This window comes from Pecten maximus, chromosome 5 (assembly GCF_902652985.1).
Source record: "Pecten maximus chromosome 5, xPecMax1.1, whole genome shotgun sequence".
Classification (NCBI taxonomy): domain Eukaryota; kingdom Metazoa; phylum Mollusca; class Bivalvia; order Pectinida; family Pectinidae; genus Pecten; species Pecten maximus.
In genome coordinates, this window is record NC_047019.1 from 16,607,048 (window position 1) to 16,629,951 (window position 22,904).

The 22,904-nt window shown below is 35.4% G+C and overlaps 1 protein-coding gene across 1 annotated transcript in view; it reads left to right on the forward strand.

Moving 5' to 3' along the window:
• The first annotated feature begins 3,117 nt into the window (after positions 1 to 3,117).
• Positions 3,118 to 22,904, forward strand: part of LOC117327329 — a 42,995-nt gene continuing 23,208 nt past the window's right edge. The window contains exon 1 of the mRNA XM_033884259.1: positions 3,118 to 3,236. The gene's annotated coding sequence lies outside the window, so the exon portion shown is untranslated. The remainder of the gene's footprint in view (positions 3,237 to 22,904) is intronic.

The window sequence follows — 22,904 nt, forward strand, 5'->3', positions numbered from 1 at the left end:
TTTTCTGATATTTACGTCTGCAGTATTTTCATAAAACGTAGAGCATTCAGGACTTGAACATCGTGGTAGACATTTTGTCTAAAAAGTGACTTAAATATTACCATTGACCAACATTTCTTCGGTTTCTTCAAATTGTCAGTTTAAGCAAAATGAGTTTTCGTTTAATTTCACAATGGTGTGTAATATATAATGATTGGGTGAATGATGAAATTGATCAAATCCGCCCGATTTTCCATGTACAAAAAAAAATGTATATATATTATTGCAGAATAACATACAGCAACATAAAATATAGGTTAAACATTGTGGTATATCCTTTTGTCTGAATTTACAATGAATGTTTATCAAACAAGCAAATAAATATACACTATAACATATATTACCACATATAAACAAAGGTAAATATATCAATTAAGCATAAGAAAAGCAGATCTAAGAGAATTGCCGAAAAATAAAATCTAACAAATATAAGAATAGAAAACAAACGGATTTGTAGGGAAGTATAATGTAATTGTTAATTATGTTTCAACAGGTAAACCTACATAATCCGCCTGTGATTGTTTTTTGACTGGAACACAAAAGGTCTATCTGTTTTCTCAAATATGCTCCAATTGGAGGAAAGGGAAATGAATAGTCTTAATGTGGAGTTTCATTAAACTAGTCAATAAGCTAAAGGTTAACCTCGGTGATGCGTACATACACCATCGCAGGCCTAACATGAACCCACTACTCGGAGAAAGTCAGGTCATCTTTCATTTATGCTGAGTGGATAATTTTAGCTGGTACTAAACGCCATTACTGGCTGGTTAATCCAGACTGGTAAATCCAGTATAGGTACTGGCTGGTTAATCCAGACTGGTAAATCCAGTATAGTTACTGGCTGGTTAATCAAGACTGGTTAATCCAGTGTAGTTACTGGCTGGTTAATCAAGTGTCGTTACTAACTGATATATTGAACTGTCTGTCTACGCACAATGATGTCTTCTAAAGCTGGAACTCATACATTGTGTATTATTGTCTAAGACCACAGTCTGTTGGTTACGTCGCTTTGTCAGTTGCACAGCTAATTCCTATTATCTACACAAGAGAGAACGTCCATCAGAGTGCAACCATGCAGTGCAACGACAACTACAGGTGCATTACGTACATGATGTATGTTCTGTGGGTAAAATTTGCCAACAAACTTTCTGATTTTGTTTTCTCATCTTTTAGTTTAATCTAATAGTAATTCCAGGATAAAAGTTGTATTTTTTCTGGAAACCATTATGATTTATTCTTTTTATTGAAACCTCTAAATTGCTCATATCGTTGTAGAAACATACTCAATTGCTTTCTAAGAACGACCTTCCCTAAATTTGAGATAATTGATACAAAATAGAAACAGAAAAAAAGCCACACAATTTGGCTAAGAAACGCCATATCAATAATTTAGAAAATACCGAGGCATATTTGTCCACACAAATATCCTGAAAACTATTCAGAAACTGAATAGGCCAAATGAGGTCCTCAATAACCTTTATCTTTTGCAAAATTCTTGTTATGGCGAAGAAATCATATGTATATATGCATGAATGATGGACGATGGTTCCAACATAGAGAAGTCACAAAAGGGAAAATCGAATTAGTCTTTGGCATTACCATAACAAACGTCAGAATCAGACGACTTAGTGTAGTCTATATAAACACCGATAGTTGGCGGGTTGGGAGAGGTTGTGCTCCTGAGCTTGGAAGCGTACATACCATGTATTAGTGGTTGATAAATGGTCACATGATAAGTGACAAGAGATCTGGTCTCTCGGAACGTATGTATAACATTGTAGGACATGTGAACGACAGCCTATATTTATAGGTTGTGGTCAGTATGGGTTTAATCAATGAGCAGCTATAGCTCGTGACTGACCGCTCATGGGGAAACTAAAGACCTAGGATCTCTAGGACTTAATGAATGTATGGCTATGTTGTCCTGTTACTTATATAAGGTACACTGGTACAGGCAATCCTCCGAGTAACATTTCCTGTATGTTTTATCAGCGACCGGATCACATTCTAGCGGTAGTCGCAATTTCACATCCCGACATCTGTCTGGCAAGGCAAGATAATACAGCTTTTATTTCCCAAGAAACATGTCACAATGTATAAATGTATTTGATATAAAGAGATAAAGTCAATCTATTATCATATTAGTTATAAATATATCTAAAATAATTAAAGGCGTTGCTTTATGATTATCCAATATCGAGAATTTTACCAAATTCTTTAAATCATGAAATCATCTCCATTTATTTGTCTGGCCTCAGTTTGTAGTATTTGTCTACGCACTCGTTACAAATACCAAAATATTAGCCACACGAGTAGAATATATTTGGCATTACTGAAGACACTTAGATATCCTCTATATATTCATTTTTCAGACTATTTCAAATTTAACTTTCGCATAACAGAAGGTCATTGGTTGGACCCTAACAACGTGTAAAAAGTAAGCATTTTTCTACGTAAAAGTTCAACTTTATAAAAAAGTAATTCTTTCAACATTTTTCTTCTTGCAGGTTCGCGTCATACATGGGCCTAGTTTGACTGGCACGAGATGTAACTATAGAAGCTACTCTTCGATGGGAGAATGCTTGACAAATCATATACCATCATCAACAAGTAACGTTCATAACAAGGAATAATTTTTAATCAAAAGCAATTTATTTTTTCGAATAGTCATTAGTAAGAAATATTTGTTCATAAGATGTATACAAAAGTTTTTGTTTTTCCATTATGAATGTCAGATATTAATTAGGCCTCGCACTCAGCAGACTGATAACTCAGTGTATATGTTTAACAGACAGCGTTTACTTTGGATTACGTCTCATCTATTTCTAACGAACACATTGATCCGAATTTATAGAGAAACATGACGGCCACCTTCCTAATGACAATCCTTGATGATGGCGCCGAATCCTCTTGGTCCATACTCTGCCACAGACCAATGTCACGAGCTAGGTAATACCTCGTATACTAATTGATAATTAGGCGCTGGCAGATCGATAAGTTCATACCAAAGACATCTTGCATAATGACTATTCTGCGCATGCGCTGGCGTAGGAGTGAATAGAAATCGATATTGCAGTTCTACCTATTTTAATCCATCTTTAGCGAAGGCACTATCGAGACGGCACTGCTAGTATCAGCTCTGGGAATTTAAAGGCTATCATCAAAACATCGAAGGAAACAAAGAGGCAGAGAATAAGGTGGGTAATGAGTTTAGAATATCTGATTATTTCTCTGGCAATTCTAACTAACCTAGAATAATTTTGTTTGATATAATATCATGTGATAAGATAAACATTATCAATCCCGGATCTATCTGAATGTGAAAACAATGAAAATATCGTATATGTAATGTGACATTAATGGTAGAGGATAGTATTTGGATATTACTACCATTAGGATGTGTTTCCGCCAGTAGTGGTCGTGGGATGCAGTACAATACCAGGATACGGCATGCCTCACCTCAGTGAGCACAGCACTGTCTATTCCATTACAGGTCTGGTACACAGAGACTGCTGTTTACGATGGAGTCCATTCTCCACGCGTTTTTACTATTGACCATGTACACTATACATACAATTATAGTTCACTAGCTGTAGAACTATTGAACTGGAAAAATAATTTTTTAAATTATATCCTAACTCGGTATCAAATTGCATAATGAAGATATAACCATGTTATGTTTTAGGCTATATCGCTTTTGGTAACAACGGTTTTTATGAATGTGCGTGTTATCAAATGTTAGGAAAAGTCTCGTGATGATAAGATAATGCATAGTGACATAAGATGTGACGGATTTCTACAACCTGTCGCATATTATTATACAGTTATCAAATGGGTATGAGGGCGATAGTAATTTTGTCAGACCCGAGGCAACAACTGTTGCACGAGGGCTTTAGCCCGAGGGCAACCGTTGTTGATGAGGGACTGACAAAATTAATATTGCCCGAATTACCCCATTTGATAACTGTTTTATTATACCTTTTTCTTGGCATAAAACTCACCATTAGCCTTTCGGATATCTACGTAAAATTTTCTAAGAAATATGTTAAAATCCGTTGTCGGTATCTCGTATAATGCTTTTATAGTATTTTGGCTATCTCTGTCCGTTAATAATGACTCAATCTCTACGTCTGTGGCGTTTTGAAAACCCGTGTTGTGTCTTTCAAACGTTCTGACGACGTTACAGCAGGGGTGTGACAGGTCGCCGTGTGACAGTTTGCCGTGTGACAGTTTTTTCGAACTGTCACATGGTGTGATAGTCCTAGAAACACATGCGAAATCCTCTCGAGGCTGATAGTCAAATTATCACATTACTTTTATATAGAGAAAAAAACGTAAAGGTATAATAATACAGCATGTCACACTGCAAGGCTCTGTCACATTGTTTCAATCTGTCGTAACTTTAAAGTCTGTTACAAATTGTTATAGCCTGTCAACATGCCACATCGTTACAGTATGTCATTGTTGTAGACTGTCACACACAATATGTCATTGTTACAGACTGTCACGTGATTACAATATGTCATTGTTACAGACTGTCACATTGTTACAATATGTCATTGTTACAAATTTGTCACATGATTACAATGTGTCATTGTTACAGACTGTCACGTGATTACAGTATGTCATTGTTACAGACTGTCGCACACAATATGTCATTGTTACAGACTGTCACATACAATATGTCATTGTTACAGACTGTTACATTGTTACAATGTGTCATTGTTACAGACTGTCACGTGGTTACAATATGTCATTGTTACAGACTGTTACATTGTTACAATATGTCATTGTTACTGACTGTCACATGATTACAATATGTCATTGTTACAAATTTGTCATACGACTACAATGTGTCATTGTTACAGACTGTCACATGATTACAATATGTCATTGTTACAGACTGTCACATACAATATGTCATTGTTACAGACTGTCACATACAATATGTCATTGTTACAGACTGTCACATGATTACAATATGTCATTGTTACAGACTGTCACATTGTTACAATATGTCATTGTTACAGACTGTCACGTGATTACAATATGTCATTGTTACAGACTGTCACACGCTTACAATGTGTCATTGTTTCAGACTGTCACACGCTTACAATGTGTCATTGTTACAGACTGTCACATTGTTACAATATGTCATTGTTACAAATTTGTCATACGATTACAATGTGTCATTGTTACAGACTGTCACGTGATTACAGTATGTCATTGTTACAGACTGTCACACACAATATGTCATTGTTACAGACTGTCACATACAATATGTCATTGTTACAGACTGTCACATGATTACAATGTGTCATTGTTACAGACTGTCACATTGTTACAATATGTCATTGTTACAAATTTGTCATACGATTACAATGTGTCATTGTTTCAGACTGTCACACGCTTACAATATGCCACATTACCATAACCTTCCGCAAACATGTCGTTGCAACGTGTCATATTTTATTTCCTTAGTAAAAATTATCCCTAAGGAAAACACATGATGTTCAGTTGTATGACTAAAGAGACTTGATAACTATAACATACGTAAATATATCAAATGTTGAATGCCATCAAGTCCATCGCAAAATTTGTAAAGCTGTGTCTGACTTATGAAAAGGACCGAGATTTGGTATTATTAAATTATTGTAAACTTTTTTCTAAGGAAAACACATGATGTTCAGTTGTATCACTAAAGAGACTTGATAACTATAACATACGTAAATATATCAAATGTTGAATGTCCATCGCAAAATTTGTAAAGCTTTGTAATGAAAAGAAGCGAGATTTTGAATAGATATTCCATATGATAATTCTAGTTGCCAACAACATACTGACCTAACATATAACAAGAATACTGTTAGTAGACGAAATCTTAACTCAAAATCGATTCCACCAGGGCAACATGTAGCTTGACATAGATTACACGAAAATCCTTGAAAATATACAACAAGGAACAGAACCGGAAGGGTAAACGTCTTCTGCTTCATTGGAAACATCTGAAATATAAAACCATGTCATGTAACGTCCTTAACTATTAAATCCGCGTGGTGACGACGGTAATTTGATATGTAAGATCAGAGTTAGAACAGGATGACACAAATAGATGTGATGTAGTATGGTTAGCACTAAGTTTACTTCGGTAAGATTTGCTATAATATGGTTAATATAGGGTTCGCGTTGGTTAAATTTGATATGATATGGTTCGTTATAATATGGTTAGTTAAGGGTTCGCGTTGGTTAAGTTTGATATGATATGGTTAGTTAAGAGTTCGCGTTGGTTATATTCACTATAACGTGGTTAGTAAAGAGTTTGTGTTGGTAAGATTAGCCACAACCAACTTCTTAATACTGTCAGCTATATATAATTCAACAATGGTACATCTTTATCTTCATTTTTCAGTACTATATATTTATTAGCCATTAAACATTGTTCCCTATATATACAATCTTTCTAAAATGTTATATGCCTTATGATTCACACCCTTGATATTCTTCGCACAAAGAAAAATGATCTTGTGTTGCTGTAAAACTGTATCTATAATTTATACCTTTCCTATATATTTAATGTACTCACAATATGCAAAATGATGAATGAAAAGATTTCAAAATCGAAAAAAAAAGAAAGATTTGCTATAACATGGTTAGTTTTGTGTTCACATTGGTTAGATTCTCTATAACATGGTTAGTTTTGTGTTCACATTGGTTAGATTCTCTATAACATGGTTAGTTTTGTGTTCACATTGGTTAGATTCTCTATAACATGGTTAGTTTTGTGTTCACATTGGTTAGATTCTCTATAACATGCATCGTTAGAATTGGGTTCGCATTGGTTGGGTTCGCTGCAACATGGTTAGTATTATTATCGCGTTGGTTAGATTCATTATAAAATGGTTGGTATTGGAAACGCGTTAGTAAGATTTGCTATGACATGGTTATAATTGGGCTCGCGTTGGTCAGAATTGCTAAAACATGGCAAGAACTGGGTTTGCGTTCAGATGTGATGAAGCATGCATGGCTAACATTTTTGATAAAAGCAAACAAACAAACAAACAAACAAACAAACAACACACTTTTGATATTTTCTATCGTAGTCATCCCTACTTGTAAAATGTGCTCGGTGTACAGCATGTGGTGATGTGATATCCTACCCAACCTCGATCATTGTTGAAATTACTGAAGGTAAATCATGCTAGCGCGACTGGTATGTTCTTAAAGATCTTCCTTGTTTTAAAATAAAATCAACTCTATAACTATTGTCTCCGCATTTCGTCTTGATAAGATACCCATTTCAAGTTATCATACACCGCAAGACTGGTACGATTGCCCACAAATACCGCCCAGGCCAGTACACTGTCGCCACCAAAACACAACCCTTCAATCACACGGCAATGCGCAAAATGTTAACCCCCGACATTTCCAGACTCTCCGCCTCCCTTTACCAAATGACTAGCAGAATATGGGCCCATCGGAAAAAAAGAATTTTGTTCAATTGGTCTAACACTCAATGCAAAGGTGTGTACGGGCCTCAAGATAAGGACGATTGCTTTGTGGTGGTCACGTGAAGTTTGAGCTTTGTAGGGGCGCCGCACTTTTAATCGGATCATTTCCATATGGTTCCGGATATTTTAGGCAGACGCGAGGCGCCAAAGTAATTAGAATGCCCTTTTAGTGTGTCTTGTGCTATTTGCTGGGACACTTTTAATTGTCTTCTCATATTTCTTCTTATATTTTATAGTGCTTAAGCGGAACGATTTGCTTTTTTTCTTTATCTTGTCGACGCGAGTTCTTAAGCAGATCAAAGTAGGTGCTCTAACATATTTCGTTCCTTATTAGTCCCCTATCGGGGGTAGGTTGGTGGACTATATGTTTCTCCGTCCGTCTTATACTTGTGTATTTGCGTTTGATGTATGGACGTAATACTGTCAACACCCTACCAGTTTCATTATTTGGGGGATTTTGATCAAACTTCACATGATTTTAATGGACTATAATATCTCGGATAAGATAGTGTTTAAGGGCTGTTGGGTAAATGTCAGGGTCACCGTTACTATTTTTAGAAAATCCTTGTCAACAATCTAGCTGCTTCTTAACTTGTAGTATTTTGATCAAACTTCACACACTAACAAAAACTATGATATCTCGGATTAAAATTTCAGAGTTGTTTGGTCAAGATCAATGTCACCATAACTATTATTAAATTTCTTTGTCAGCTTCCTTATGGCTTCATTAATTGAAGGATTTTGATCAAACTTCGCCAAATCCTAAAGGACCATGATATCTGAGACATGTCAAAGTTTCAAGGTCGTTAAGTGCAAGCCAAGGTCGACATTTCTGTTTTAGAACATACTTTCAGCGCTCTAGCGGGTTCCAGGAAGGATTTTCATAAAAATTCAGACCTATTTAGGATCATAATATCTCGAATAAATATGAGTGTCGGTGTTGTTGAGTCAAGATAACCATTACAATTTTTTTTTTAGAAAATCCTTGTCAGCACTCTAGACGCTTCATTCATTTAGCAATTTGGATCAAGCTTCAGACACTTGTAAATGACCATAATAGCTAGTGACAGCTAGGGGACATATATTGCTTAGCAATACTCAGTTTACTTGCTTATATCTGTATACATTGGGCGTTGGGTGATGGTTCATGGAAGAAGCATATAGCATTTTCTTCCGAGAAATTCCTAGTAAAGACTCATTCTGGAGGCGTGTTTTACCGACCGTGACGTCACGCATCGTGTAACGGAAACGCACTCCCTCCATCTCTAGAGAATTTTACCGTGATCCAAGGCCTACTTAGCCGTATTTACTTGGTACACGGTTACCGATTTAAGAGATAAGAAAAAGCCCTCCCACACTTGTACAAATACAACCGTATTGATTGAGTATCGACTTGGTGTATATACATAGTCAGTGATAGCCCGAGTAGCCAGTATGACAACTGTTTTGCGTTTCTCCCTTTTTATTTGAAGTACAAAATGATAACAGCAAAAGTAGATGTCTTAAGCAAGCAAATAATTATGTATAAATTTACTGGTCCAAGATTTGGTTTTATGTGATGTTTTGGACTAAGATTGCCTTGAAAACATATTTAGATCTTCTGTTGATTTTGACATGAATCTGGGCATTTCTGGTTTCATTAAATTATTCACACATACCCCTCCCCACTCCCTACAGCCACCTTTGATCAATGCACATATTTTTCTCATTGCAATGCTTTACATAATCTAAGGGCATGTTGATGATACCAGCCTCAGGCCGTTGCTTAGATTGATTAAATATAAGATATTCAGACCAATAAGCACAATCTATACCTTGTTTGTACTAATCATATCATAGTGGTGGGCGGTAATTAAGATAAAAACGTATGTAGACCTATCATCAAGTGGTCAACTGGTGAGTGTTAAACTTACAGGTGTGATGGCATACAGGTAACCATCGAGATATATACATCTGACGTACATATCACACTCATACCTAACAAATTAGCAAGTCGTGACAGGCAATCATAATAGGTAGTGTCTATAAACAACAGGTCTACAATGTTTACTGTAACCTATTAACAGCTATTGTTACATGTATTTACTGACGACCTCCCCTGTGTGTGAGATGCGTGTGTATTTTGGGAGACTGTGATGTGTTCCTACGCGTACGTGTTTGTCTCCTTGTGATGGCGTCAAACCGATGTCGAGTTCTGCCGAAGTCGCCAGTACACGGTCACTTTAGACAATGAAAATGACAATGATTTTATTCTCATGAACTTATAGTGTATTTTAGAGATTTATATAATACAAGGCAATCAGTTAAATATCATGCTGTGGAAAGATTCTTACATCAATTCTTAATATTAGATTAAAAAAGATGGCCAACGAAATCAATCTCATATCTAGTGCACATGCCGGCTTCAGAAAAAAATTACTCTACCACCGATACTATTTCATTCTACATGCCTTAACTACTATTTACTTTTCACTTCAGAAAAATTGTTTTGTTAATTAATAGATTTAGGAAAGCCTTTGATTCGGTTTCGGAGACTTGGACTGTGGAGAAAGGTACAAAAAAGTAATATAACGGGGAAAATGTTCAATGCTATATGTAATTTATATGCGAATACAATATCTTGTGTTAAAAACGGAACTGAAATATCTTAAATGGTAGATTGTTATTTGGAGGTAAATCAAGGGGAAAATTTATCACCATTTTATTTGCCATATACCTAAATAATCTTAAAGAGTTTCTTGCAGAAAAAAGTATTAATTGTTTACAAACAGTACAAAATTTGAGTGAAAGCATATGGATGCATTTAAATTTGTTTATAATTCCCTATACAGATAATACTATTGTTATGTCTGAATAAGGAAGGACTTCAATCTGTTCTTAATGTATTGTAATACATTTATTTATTATTATTTAATTTATTGTAATGATTGGAGGCTTGATGTAAATACCAATAAGACAAATATAGTTGTTTTTTATCAAAGAGAAAATATCGAGCACAACATCAGTTCAAACTATTTAATAAGGAGGTACTTCAATCATTTTCTTATCTAGGTGTATTTATCAGTTACAACAGGAGTTATATAAAGGCAAAAATACTATGTATGCTATGTATAGGAAAATCAGAAATATGTTTTACCTGTAGACGTTCAATTAAAGATATCTGATTTTCTTGTATTACCAATACTTCTTTATTCTGTAGAAGTATGGGACTATGGAAATTTAAGCTCAATTGAAAAACTACACTCGCAATTTTGCGAACGTATATTTAGTTTATTCAGAAATGGTTTAACGATATAGAGAGTTCCTCAAGAGGACGTACCTATTCTATTTTCAAAACTAATTTTGAATTTGAAAAATACCAAGTAAAGCTAAAACCAAAAGAAAGAAAACTATAGCTAAGTTTAGAACACCCAATGTGCATTTACCAATAGAAACAGGAAGATGGATAGGAATACCAAAGGAAAATAGAACTTGCAATCTTTGGTCCTCATGATATTGGCAATGAATAGCATTATCTTTTCAAATGCGAACATGTAAATGTTAAACAATTTAGACAAAACTGTATTCCTAATAATTACAGTACTTATCCTAATATCAACAAAATGCAAGGTAGTTTTAATGTGAGCAATTTGTTTGGAAAATTTGAGGCATTACTAAACCAACATTAGAACAAAAAAATGCCTTAGATATACATTACTTTAACGTATCATATATCACTATTGTTATCATTACTGTGTTGCGCCATGTTTAAAGTACCTTGTAAATGTAGGACCTCTTGTTGCGCACAAGAGTCCGCCGCAGTTGAATATAATCTTGAATAAATCTCGAGAACTATTACAGGGCATATGATAGTGGTTGTAACTGACCTTTTCTGTATCGTTTACAATAATCAACAAGGGCGCTTCTTACATACAATTAAGTCGATTACTTATTTGCTTAATGAACTTCACAATTGAAACCAATGCGTCATCTGCTACGAAATTAAAAAGAGTATTGAATTTAAAAGCACTGAGTCTCTCATAATAGTATGTAGATAAAAATTGTTTCTACTTGTTAATATTTGTCGATCACTGCAATGAAATAGATAATGAAACTCGTCTCTGCAATGTCGTTCTGGTTGCACAGGTTACAAATTACATTTTCCCTTGAGATGTTGTTCCATCCCCGTTTCAACTGGTAATTTGATATTACACGTTCGAAACTTACAAAAGAGATGAGCTGGCCTTGGAGGGAGATCTAGTAGATATTTACCTAATGTTAAATCCTGTTTATAAAGTGTGTAGTTGGTCCCTTTTGGGGAATTGAAAACTTCTTTTTCCCGACTAAGTATGAGCACATTTTTCGAGTGTATGGAATACAATGCTTTTCAACTATGATATATATTTGTACTCGTGAATGCTTGATTTTGCTTGAAAATATATATCAAGTTACAATCGCCGTTAGTATTAGTATATTTTCCTAAAAGTTGAAATATGATTAAAGCCAAATTTTCTGGAATTTTAAGCGATTATTCAGTTAACCAATCAATTTACTTATATGTGTATATGAAGCTGACCATGCCGTGTCAAGTCAGTGTCCCCAAATGTTGGTCAATATAGGTACACAATTCTACATATTGGTCATCTCCCGACGTTAATTAAATAGGTGTGAACAGTGGATAGGTGTAATATCCCAGACATCGCTAACAAACATTGACACAACATGATTGGTGGTATTGATATATCGATATGTTCACTCAACTGACAAGACACGTCCACCACAATCCTGTTATCGGAGGCTGGAGTGGCGTGGAGTACAAACGAAGGGGTTAACTCGACTATAACTGTAGAATCAATCTTCAAATATTAACAGGCATGGAATATATATTTTAAAACATGCATCATAGAAGAAATAGTTCCCCTTAATTACGAAAATTAAAGTGTCCGCAACTGTGTTTTGTAAATGGCTAAATCAGTGTTTGGCAATAACCTTTCAATTCGGAAGTTCCTACAAGAATGCATATATTAACGCTCGTAACCCACGTGACAAAATTCGTCTTTCTCCGTGTAGCATTGCTTACAAATATCAACTTAGGTAAACAATGTTTTTCAAACCCGTAAACCTATACTTATAGGACATTTCCACAACCACAGGTTCTTGTATCGCTATGTCTTTTGTATACCCATTTCACTATTTAGAAGAATGAGTATGGAATCTACAGTTAGAGTAGCATTAAAATGTTACACTGTATGGAATTGATTTTCGAATGGGTTTATTCAAATCGTTAAAATTGCGACTGAAAAAATGTTTTCATAGAATAAGAAGACACAGTGCTATTATCATAATCGTAAATAATGTATTTTCTTAAAGATCTGGTTGTATTTGGAGTATTTAACATGTATAGTGTTAACATTTCAAATTCATTGTCTATTGTCTCGGAATGATCTGTTCTCTTCAGGCGAATCGACATTTTATTTCACTTATTCAATCGATAGATACCTTTAAAAATATCAATACCATCCGAAATTAAGAGAAATCCATCGATAGATAATTTCAAAATATAGATACCATCCGAAACTAAGAGAAACCTTTTCCACTTGGAACGCAATTGTAACACGGAGATATAAACGAAATCTTACTTCTGGCAATCGATAAGTACATGTAGATAGCAACATTATGACCAAATATATACAAACATCCGAAGACCTAGAAACAGCGAATTATCATGACCTTGGTTGTCAGCCCTCAGTCGAATATGTGACAAAATTATCATCACGATCGCTGATTGAATTCTCAGCGGACAACGTTTGATCTAGTTTACACATGACCTTCATTTTCAATCCGGATCACCGTCATTGAGCCATGAGTTATTCACGTGGCAAAATCTACTGTGAAGGATGATTTTAAAACGGACAGCTATATCGGAATCATAATTGAGTATTTATTTCTATATTTACGTAGCACCGTTTCGGTTTGGTCAACGTCGCTCCGCAGTTTTCGTTTTTTTTTTTCATTACATTATCCACTTCACGACACAGGATGAAAATGGCATTCTCTATAGCTTTATAATTTATATCGAAAGCTCGGTGATGGTTTTTGATAAAACCACAACTCCCGCTCTGACAACGTTGCACATGAACGTGCTGGATATATTTGATTACTGAAGCAATGTAAACCTACTGTGTCGAAGATGTATGAAATCCATTAACAATGATAAAAAAAACACGAAAGCTTGAACAGGGCTTGTCATGGACATATAAAACAGCAATTGAGAAGAATGGTCAATAATTTTCTGACGGTGTGTATTATACGCGGAATAGGCCCCCGATATACGCAACTCTCATTTCCACATTTACAGTAGGCTTGGGACACAGTAGTCCACAAATGATACCAGGATTACTACAAGGAGTATCAGCTTAATACAATATTTACATATGTACCATACTAACCCCCAGGAAAATACCAGCGTGGATACGAACCCATAATTCTAACTTAAAATCGAGTACAAAATAAAGTAAAACATGAATAAAATATATATTAAAACACAAACAGGTATGAATGTAGGTCAGATCCTAGGGGGCCGAGATAGCTCAGTCTGTTAGAGCGCCGGCCACGTGACCTTAGGATGAAGTTCCGAGGTGCGTGGTTCGACACTCCCTACCCATTGATAAGACACTTTACCCTAATTACTTCGGATGGCAGACGACAGGCCTCCCGTATGTTGTTCAAAGAGGTTATCACCGTCCGATACTACAAGGAGACACGCCCCAAAATGACCATGGCTTTACAAGGGGAGACATTGCTAGCAAACAAACAAACAAACAAACAAACAAGGTCAACTGAGAGCAGGGATGGAGATAACTAGATTCCAAACAGATTGAACAAAGCCAATTTCCAACCATGCTTGAATAATTGCACACCATATTAAAAAAAAAAAAAATAACGATGAGTAATTATAATCCAATTTTCAACACGTAAAAAGTTTAATGGAGCGTGGGTTTTTCTTTTGCTTTAATCTAACAATTTTACGAAAATTTTAGATTGCAAAATCTAATTACAAGTTTATCATAATTTCAAAGTTTATCCTTGGTCCCCCTTTCGCTAGTATTTTGTTATCGTGCCAAGTTAAAAACCTTACGGCGTGCACAGAATTCATCTTGCTTCATAAAAAAGATATTTTCTTGAACTTTCTATAGAATTCTGAAAGCTTGAAGGTTTTTTATGTTAGTATTACACCCCCATACCATATTCTATTTAAAGGCTAAACAGTTTTAGACGTACCAAAATATCTATGCGATTTTGACTTTTCCCTTATAACCAGTTCCATAGGCATTGTATTTTAGATTAAGGAAACAAAGATAGCTTAATAGTTTTAGATGGCTCAACAATTAATAAGTGGAAAAATATGTTTCTGAAAATTAAGACAAAAATATTAATAAATAGAACAAACTACGTGTATATGCATGACGCTATGGCTGTCCAACACTCTTGAGTCACAAGAACGCTGCCCTGTGTCAGTGTACAACAGAATTGACATGTGACAGGTCATGGTTCGAAATCGATATTTCAGATTTCCTCAGGGAGGCTTGGCTCAAGAAACATTACGCTATTAATAATTTAACTTAGAGCACTTGCTACAGGGAACAGTCCTCTGTAATCACATCAGGTGCATGCCTAGCCTTGCTGCCATCACAGATTAGCCTTTAATATGTACATCATGCATATTCTATGAACTAATGTTTAAATCTGACAACTTCCTCGATAGAAATCACACTTCTTATTAACATTATCGTCACGGTGTTTCAAATTCAAAACACATGTCTGCGTTATAACATCGAACACTAAAAACTGGTTAAAGCGACTCGTTCCAAAGATTTGTTTGGATCCTCCCTTTTTTCTTCCACATTCGCTATAAAAAAAAGACGTGAAAGATATTTTTCTAGTGGAGTGTATTTACGTAACTCAAAACTCAGTCATCCGGAGTTGTTATTTTCGATTAGATAGACGCGTAGGATTAATTTTCGCGTTAATACGCGAGAAGGGTTAATCGCGAATTCAAATATCATACGCAATTATTTGATGGAACTCAGGATGACGACAATACTACTGGTTACTGATATAGGAGTCTAGCAGGGTCCATGACTCTAATAGCTCATCAATTCCCGAATTTAAAGAATTTAAAGTTATTTCTAGATCAGTGTTCGTGAAATTAAGAGATTTGTTCGCGGTATAAAGTATTCGCGAAATATAAGCGATTTGCAGTAATAAGGTACTGATGAACGAATATAAGACATCCTACAGCTAGAAGCAATGATTGGCTAACGATGCTTGTTCTTGGCTCTTCTGGGCTACCAAAGCTTATTGTAGATAATGCTGATCCACCGAATCTTTCTAAACAAAATGGTTTGTTCATTTCTTAAAACTGCCATGATCAATGAGGACTGGCGTCTAGGAGGCATAAACCATCAGGATCATCTGAGGACTGGTGTCAAGAAAACAACACCATTAAACAGTGTCATATTAAGGACTGTTGTAAAGGAGAAATCAATAACCAGACTCATCTGAGGACTGGTGTATCGAGACACCAACAGCCAGGCTTATCTAAGGACTGGTGTAAACGAGACACCAACAGCCAGGCTTATCTGAGGACTGGTGTAAACGAGACACCAACAGCCAAGATAATCTTGGGACTGGTGTAAACGAGACACCAATCGCCAGGGTTATGTAAGGACTGGTGAAAACTAGACACTATCAGCCAGGATCATATGTGGACTGGTGTAAAGGGGACACCAACAGCCAGGTTTATTTAAGGACTGGTGTAAACAAAATACCAATAGCCAGGATCATCTTAGGACTTGTGTAAAGGGAACACCAACAGCCAAGATAATCTTGGGACTGGTGTAAACGAGACACCAATCGCCAGGGTTATGTAAGGACTGGTGAAAACGAGACACCATCAGCCAGGATCATATGTGGACTGGTGTAAAGGGGACACCAACAGCCAGGTTTATCTGAGGGCTGGTGTCAAGAAAAGCCCAATAGAAAGTGTAATACAAGGACTGTTGTAAAGGAGAAACCAATAACCAAGATTACCTGAGGACTGGTGTAAACGAAACACCAAAAGATAGGGTTATATCAGGACGAGTGTAAAGGAGACAGAACTAACATGGAATTAAGACTGATAAAAAGAGCAGACTGGACAAAAAAAGAAAAAAACAGAAGAAGAAGACGATGAAGATACAATGGGGAGTACAGATACACTTTATCTTATAAATTGAGCACATCAGAGAAACTACTCTCGATACGACAAGGGACCCACAATAAGTCGTATCTTACGACACACAGTCAGCTGTAGCAGGTCTTTTCCAGCCCTTGTTGGCGTATTTTGTTGCTGAAGATGTATTGCAACTTAGGTCACTTTTTTCTTCAGCAAGTGGCCGAACACTCAATGCCCACCCATTAATGGTCATCAATATATCGATTTAGGTGTAGGATAGTCCATCTGATTGAATCAGTGATAACTAACTAGGGTTCTACTGTTGTGACATACCAAATTAAATGAGTGCCATTATTAGCTGAATTGATATACTCTTTCTATCAGCAATATAAGACGATAATTTTATTGGTTAAGAAGATTCTATAATGATCATGAAAATATTTAAACGGGACTGGTCTGCCAAATGGAGAGATTTCAAGGACCGTGCAACAGTAAAAAATATATTTAGAGAATAGAAATACGATAGAATCTCATAATTTATAATGTATCACTGACTTTATTGGATCGAAAATGTCATCGACATGATCAATAAAGCCCAAACCCGTGCGGGAGCGGTGGAAGAAAACGCCATCTGTATCTCACTATATGTCGTAAGAAGCGACTAATTGTGGAGCCCTATAAAGGGTCGGGTGTGTTTTCTCCTATGTTTTTAGATCAGGCGACAATGGGGTTCCCAATATTATGACACTGCATGTTGATGGTAAAAGTGGGACCCCGAAGAATCAGTGATCTTCTTTTAATTTCGGTGACATTGAAGATACCAAAATAGGTCTTCTGCCCCGTTAACAACACATGGTATCTTAGCTCTCCTTGTCTTTCTGCGCTTTTCACTCTAGGTGTCCTCTTGACACCCGTCCTCATAACCCTGGCTGTTGTTGTCTCCTTGTCACCCGTCCTCAAATAACCATAGCTGTTGGTGTCTCCTTGACACCCGTCCTCATATAACCCTAGCTGTTGGTGTCTCCTTGACACCTGTCCTCATATAACCCTTGCTGTTGGTGTCTCCTTGACACCCGTCCTCATAAAACCCTGGCTGTTGGTATCTCCTTGACACCCGTCCTCATATGACCTTGACTGTTATGAGGGCGTTAAACCCCTCAAACAAATAAAGCCCAAATTGAACTGGTTTGCAGATTGTCTTATACACGTCTCCAGTTAACCCCAGTTTCCATGACCTGGACGTCTCATTTACCTCAGATACAAATGGAACCCCATGAACAAGACAATCCTGTCCAATACAATAAAATGTGATAAAGTCAACATCAGTGCATAATCTTAGTCTTCTTGCCCTCACTGTGGTCACTAGGGCTCTAAGACCTTTTACAAGGTGTTAGTTATATGAAAACCCATGTATGAGGTGTTGACCTTATACAGCTTTAAACACTGGCGAATCATATTCAGCGCTACTTACCAAGGAAACCCTTCGTGTACTCGATCGATGGCCTATAATGTCCTGGATAACCCATGTAAAGAGACAATTGGTGGTATAGAACCTTGTCGTATGCTGCTTGACCTCCATTAAGTTCAGACAATTTCCGCCAGCTCACCGTGTAATGGTGATTGTTTTTGGCTTCGGTACTGGTATGCAATTGATTTGAGATTGGTTTGTATCCATATCATATTAGTTCATTAAAAACCTCGACAAGATACCGCATCAGAAATTACATAAAACTTACCATCATCAGCTGCCGAGATATTTTAATCTGATTATTATTACGGTTATATTGTTACAGTTCACTCAACTACAAAACGTTATGTTAATCTCGATCTCCGTAACATAATTAAATGGATACATTTTAGACCACGTGATAATACGTAACAGCATGCTGGCCTCCTGTGGACATACGTACGTTACGTCTGCTTGTCACGTGCACTAGGATAGCAAACACTACCTGATCATTAATAATATATGATGATTATTATGTTATACCTGATCTAAAATAATGTATGTTTATGTGAATTGCTTAATTTTTTCTATTGTACGTATAGATATGGTTATTGATAACGTAAGTACAGTATGCATATGTGTAGATGTGTCTGGATTAAATGATCTATAATAAGATTATTGCGAATGAAACTCCTCCAGCTGGACAGTTTCTCTACGATTTCTATGCCTTTCTGAATGAAATTATCTTTAAACCTAGAAAATAAAATATGCCACACATAATACTATTACACCAATTGTTTAATGATTACCATGAAATACTTCTATCTATAAATACACAAGAAATCAGATAATTTATGTAACTCTATAATGGACATCGGGCTAGGCTCTGAAATGTTAATGGAACAGTTGCATACGTCCAAGACGAATTGCTTGTAAGGCTTATCTACCTACTGTTAAATCTTACTCGTCATCACCTCAGCATGTATCACTGTTTACTAAACATATATTCACGAAACGAGAAAAAAAAAAGAAAAAAAAAAGGATAAAGCTCGTGTGTGCCGAATCGGGGCCAAATATAATAATATAATACATACCGGAAATATAGAAAGCCCTACGATAGTTTAACAGTTTATTTGGTTCTGAAAAAACAATATTTGTTCTCTGTCTTAACGGTGTGACAGATTCTGGTATTCTGTATGATGCTATTTGTATATGAATTATCTTGATGATATGACAGATTTCTTTGTTCTGTATAATAATATTTGTACAGAAATTATCTAGGTGATTTGACGGATTTTGTTGTTAGGTACAATAATATTCAACAGAATTTCCCTCGATGATTTAAGTTTGTAGTTTTGTGAGCAGTTTCAACATAATATTCAAGATGACGCAATGTCTATACTGTCAAAAGGAGATATTTCTAGTTGTAGCATCACACGTTACAAAAATGTCTTTAGTAAGATATCCCACGTTTTGACAGTTTTCAAAAAGCAATTTTCTGTAACCATGGAAACTATATACTGGATTGACGAGTAATTGTAAAATATACGCATTTTACTTACGCGTAACGACAATGCGAAATGCCGATGAGAAGATCGATGAGTTTATTGAGTTATTTGTTTGAATTATCGGAGCGTTATTCCTCCTTGCTTTTACTAAACAAATAATAAGATGCCGAATTAGTCTTTGTATATTATAGAGGGAATACGTTCGAGCGTAATTTACTTTAAAGGGTAAACATTCCGTTGATGTCAATGTATACCGCAAAATGAATATGGTCAATATGGTCAATACTAGTGTGACATGCTATTGAATAGGAGGATTACTTAGAGTATATGTTGTTTGGAAACTCTTCATTAAAAGATAAATGGTACGAGCTCACGTAATAACCCGATTATGAGTCAGTACTAACCTTTACGAGTATAACAAACATAGTTTATATTTCAACAGTTCCATGCCCTTTTGAATATATCAGAAAATCTGTGATTTAATGATTATCATCATTATTATAACTGACGAGTGCGTCATATTTTGTTATATTTCAAGCTTTACGCCCTTTTGAAAACATCCTTATTGACGGGTACGATGTTTTTTGTATTTTTCAATAGTTCCATGCCCTTTGAAAATATGAGAAAAATTGTGATTTAGTTATTATGATTATCAATATTATAATTTTCGAGTGCGTCATTGAAATTTTAACAGTTTAACGCCCTTTTGAAAACATCCTTATTGACGAACACGATTTTCTTTTGTATATTTCAACAGTTCCACGCCCTTTTGAAATACAAGAAAATCTGTGATTTAATGATTATCACCACCAATATTATAATTTACGAAGTCTTCATATTTTCTTACTTTTCAACACTGTTATACCCTATTTCAAATATCCTAATTTACGAGTACGATATGTTTTTGCATATTTCAACAGTTCCACGCCTTTTTAAAAATACCAGAAAATCTTTGATTTAATGATTATCATGGTAGGTTTTTCTGTAAGGCAACACTATGGATTAATCCCTAAAACACATGTCACAATTCTATAACAACATCATAGTTGATTTTTTTCCATGTCTTTTCATCAATACATATTTGTGTAGCGCTCAAACAAACGTATCGATAAATCTGAGTGGCCGATATATACATGTATATACATAATGTATGTATCTAAGTTACATAAATGTACTATATCTATGTAGATGTTTCTTGCTTTTTTTTTTTTGCTTTTTTTTGTTGTTGTTTTTTTTTCTTTATCTTTTTTTATGAACGACGGGGAACAAAAAAAATAATTTCAAGACGATATACTCGTTATCAGATAATAGCTTACATTTTTACGAATTTTAAATTGAAAATGTAGATAATTCGTTATCCTTATTAGGACATAACCACAGCCAATGAAACACGCTCCATGGTATACCATTACGATAGTGACATATGTAAAAATATTACGCGGGTTAATTCATTGGATAACATGCCGATTATGTGATAAAAACTCATATGAAAATGAAAACAAATTTACGATACTTTTTACTACATAAATAAGAAAACATAATTTTGGAAAGTCAAAATGTTGAAGGAAAATTCTAACGAGGACAGCCATTATGTTTCGCCATGTACAATTCATGACGTAACATAATTGTCCATACTATGGCGTCACAATGTATTTCTGGCTAGTGCAACCATATTGAATTATGTTCCAGAGTGTATTACACTAGTGACGTATACAGCGGTAATATTACATGGACAAGTCAACTGGAGTACATGCCAATTATGTGAGCTATAGTTATAGAAACGGATCTTGTCATTTCTTAATGTTCAGAGTTAACAAGCAAGGATGATGTATTATACTTTATTACGCACCTCTATTTAGAATCTTAACAACATCATACCAGGGTCGTTCAGCAAAATTTGACATCAAATTATCCTAAATATATAGTTTAGATTAGAGCGTGCAGCTTTCAAGTCACATTTATAAACTTTAAAATATGAAACCGTTGTATTATAATATCATATTTGTTACTTTGCCTGGCATGCAATAAATGTGATTTGAAGCCTTTTACACAAAGCCACAGCTGGCAGACAGGCAGAAGACAAATTAAGCTCCGTAGAACCTAGGCATATCTTGTAAAAATAGATTTTGTGTCATTTTTGCAACATTCGGTCTTGTTATGAAAGAGTTAACATTTTATGTGGATATCAGAAATACAGATATAAAGATTACAGAAATAATAACAAACCCGCAACTCTAATTCAAAACTGATAAAACCAAGGGAAATTACCAAATGAAAATACAGATTTGCATCAAGATTCATGAAAAAGTAGAAGAATAAGGGGTTCCGGAAGTGTAAGCGTTTTATTTTCATCGACGACTCGCGCCATATAAATCTAGGTCGAATACGGTCAAATTAGATTGGTATCTGATTTAGAGTCTTCTTGCAGTCCATGATTTATTCACTATGCATCATTTGAACAACTTAAGTTTAATCTATTAAAATCACGTACATAAGAAATAGTATATAATATCTGAAACACAATTTGGAAATATGTCTAAAAGCTTAACAATGCATGCATCTTAACATTCTTTAGATAAACGATAAATGATACCCACTGGCCTTGACATTGGGTTATTGAAGCAAGCCTTGATGATCTTTGCCCTTGGTGTTTGCCCTCAATACGTAGACTAGGCCAATTAGCTGGAAAGCCATGAGGAGGATAATTATTGCCTAAGGAGAAGACGGAGAGTTAATGGAATGCAAAAACCTTTAACTATAAAATGAAGAAAATAGTTTCCTAGACATATTTCTCTAGATAGTTTCATGAATTAAGTCGCGAAGCAAGGTTTTTATCGTGGTATCTGCTCCGTCTGATTATCTTTAATCCTCCGTTCACAGGATGTTTGTAAACATTCTGTGCTTTTGTAAACAACAATTTAAAATTGTGAAGGCTGTAGCCATATCTGATGCGATGAAGAAGAGAAACAGTTTGGAGAAACATGTTTAAACGAATGCACATATACAATGTACCTACCACGCCCATGGCTGATTACCGTATGAAAAAGTTCTTCTTTAATGCCAAAATAGAAGTACTGTTTTGGCCGATTATCTTAATTTATTGGCAAGTATTATAATGTATCATATCCACGTATTAACCGTAACAGATATATAATGACACATGTCCATTGCTATCATAATATAATGTAAATGATTTGTAGAGAGAC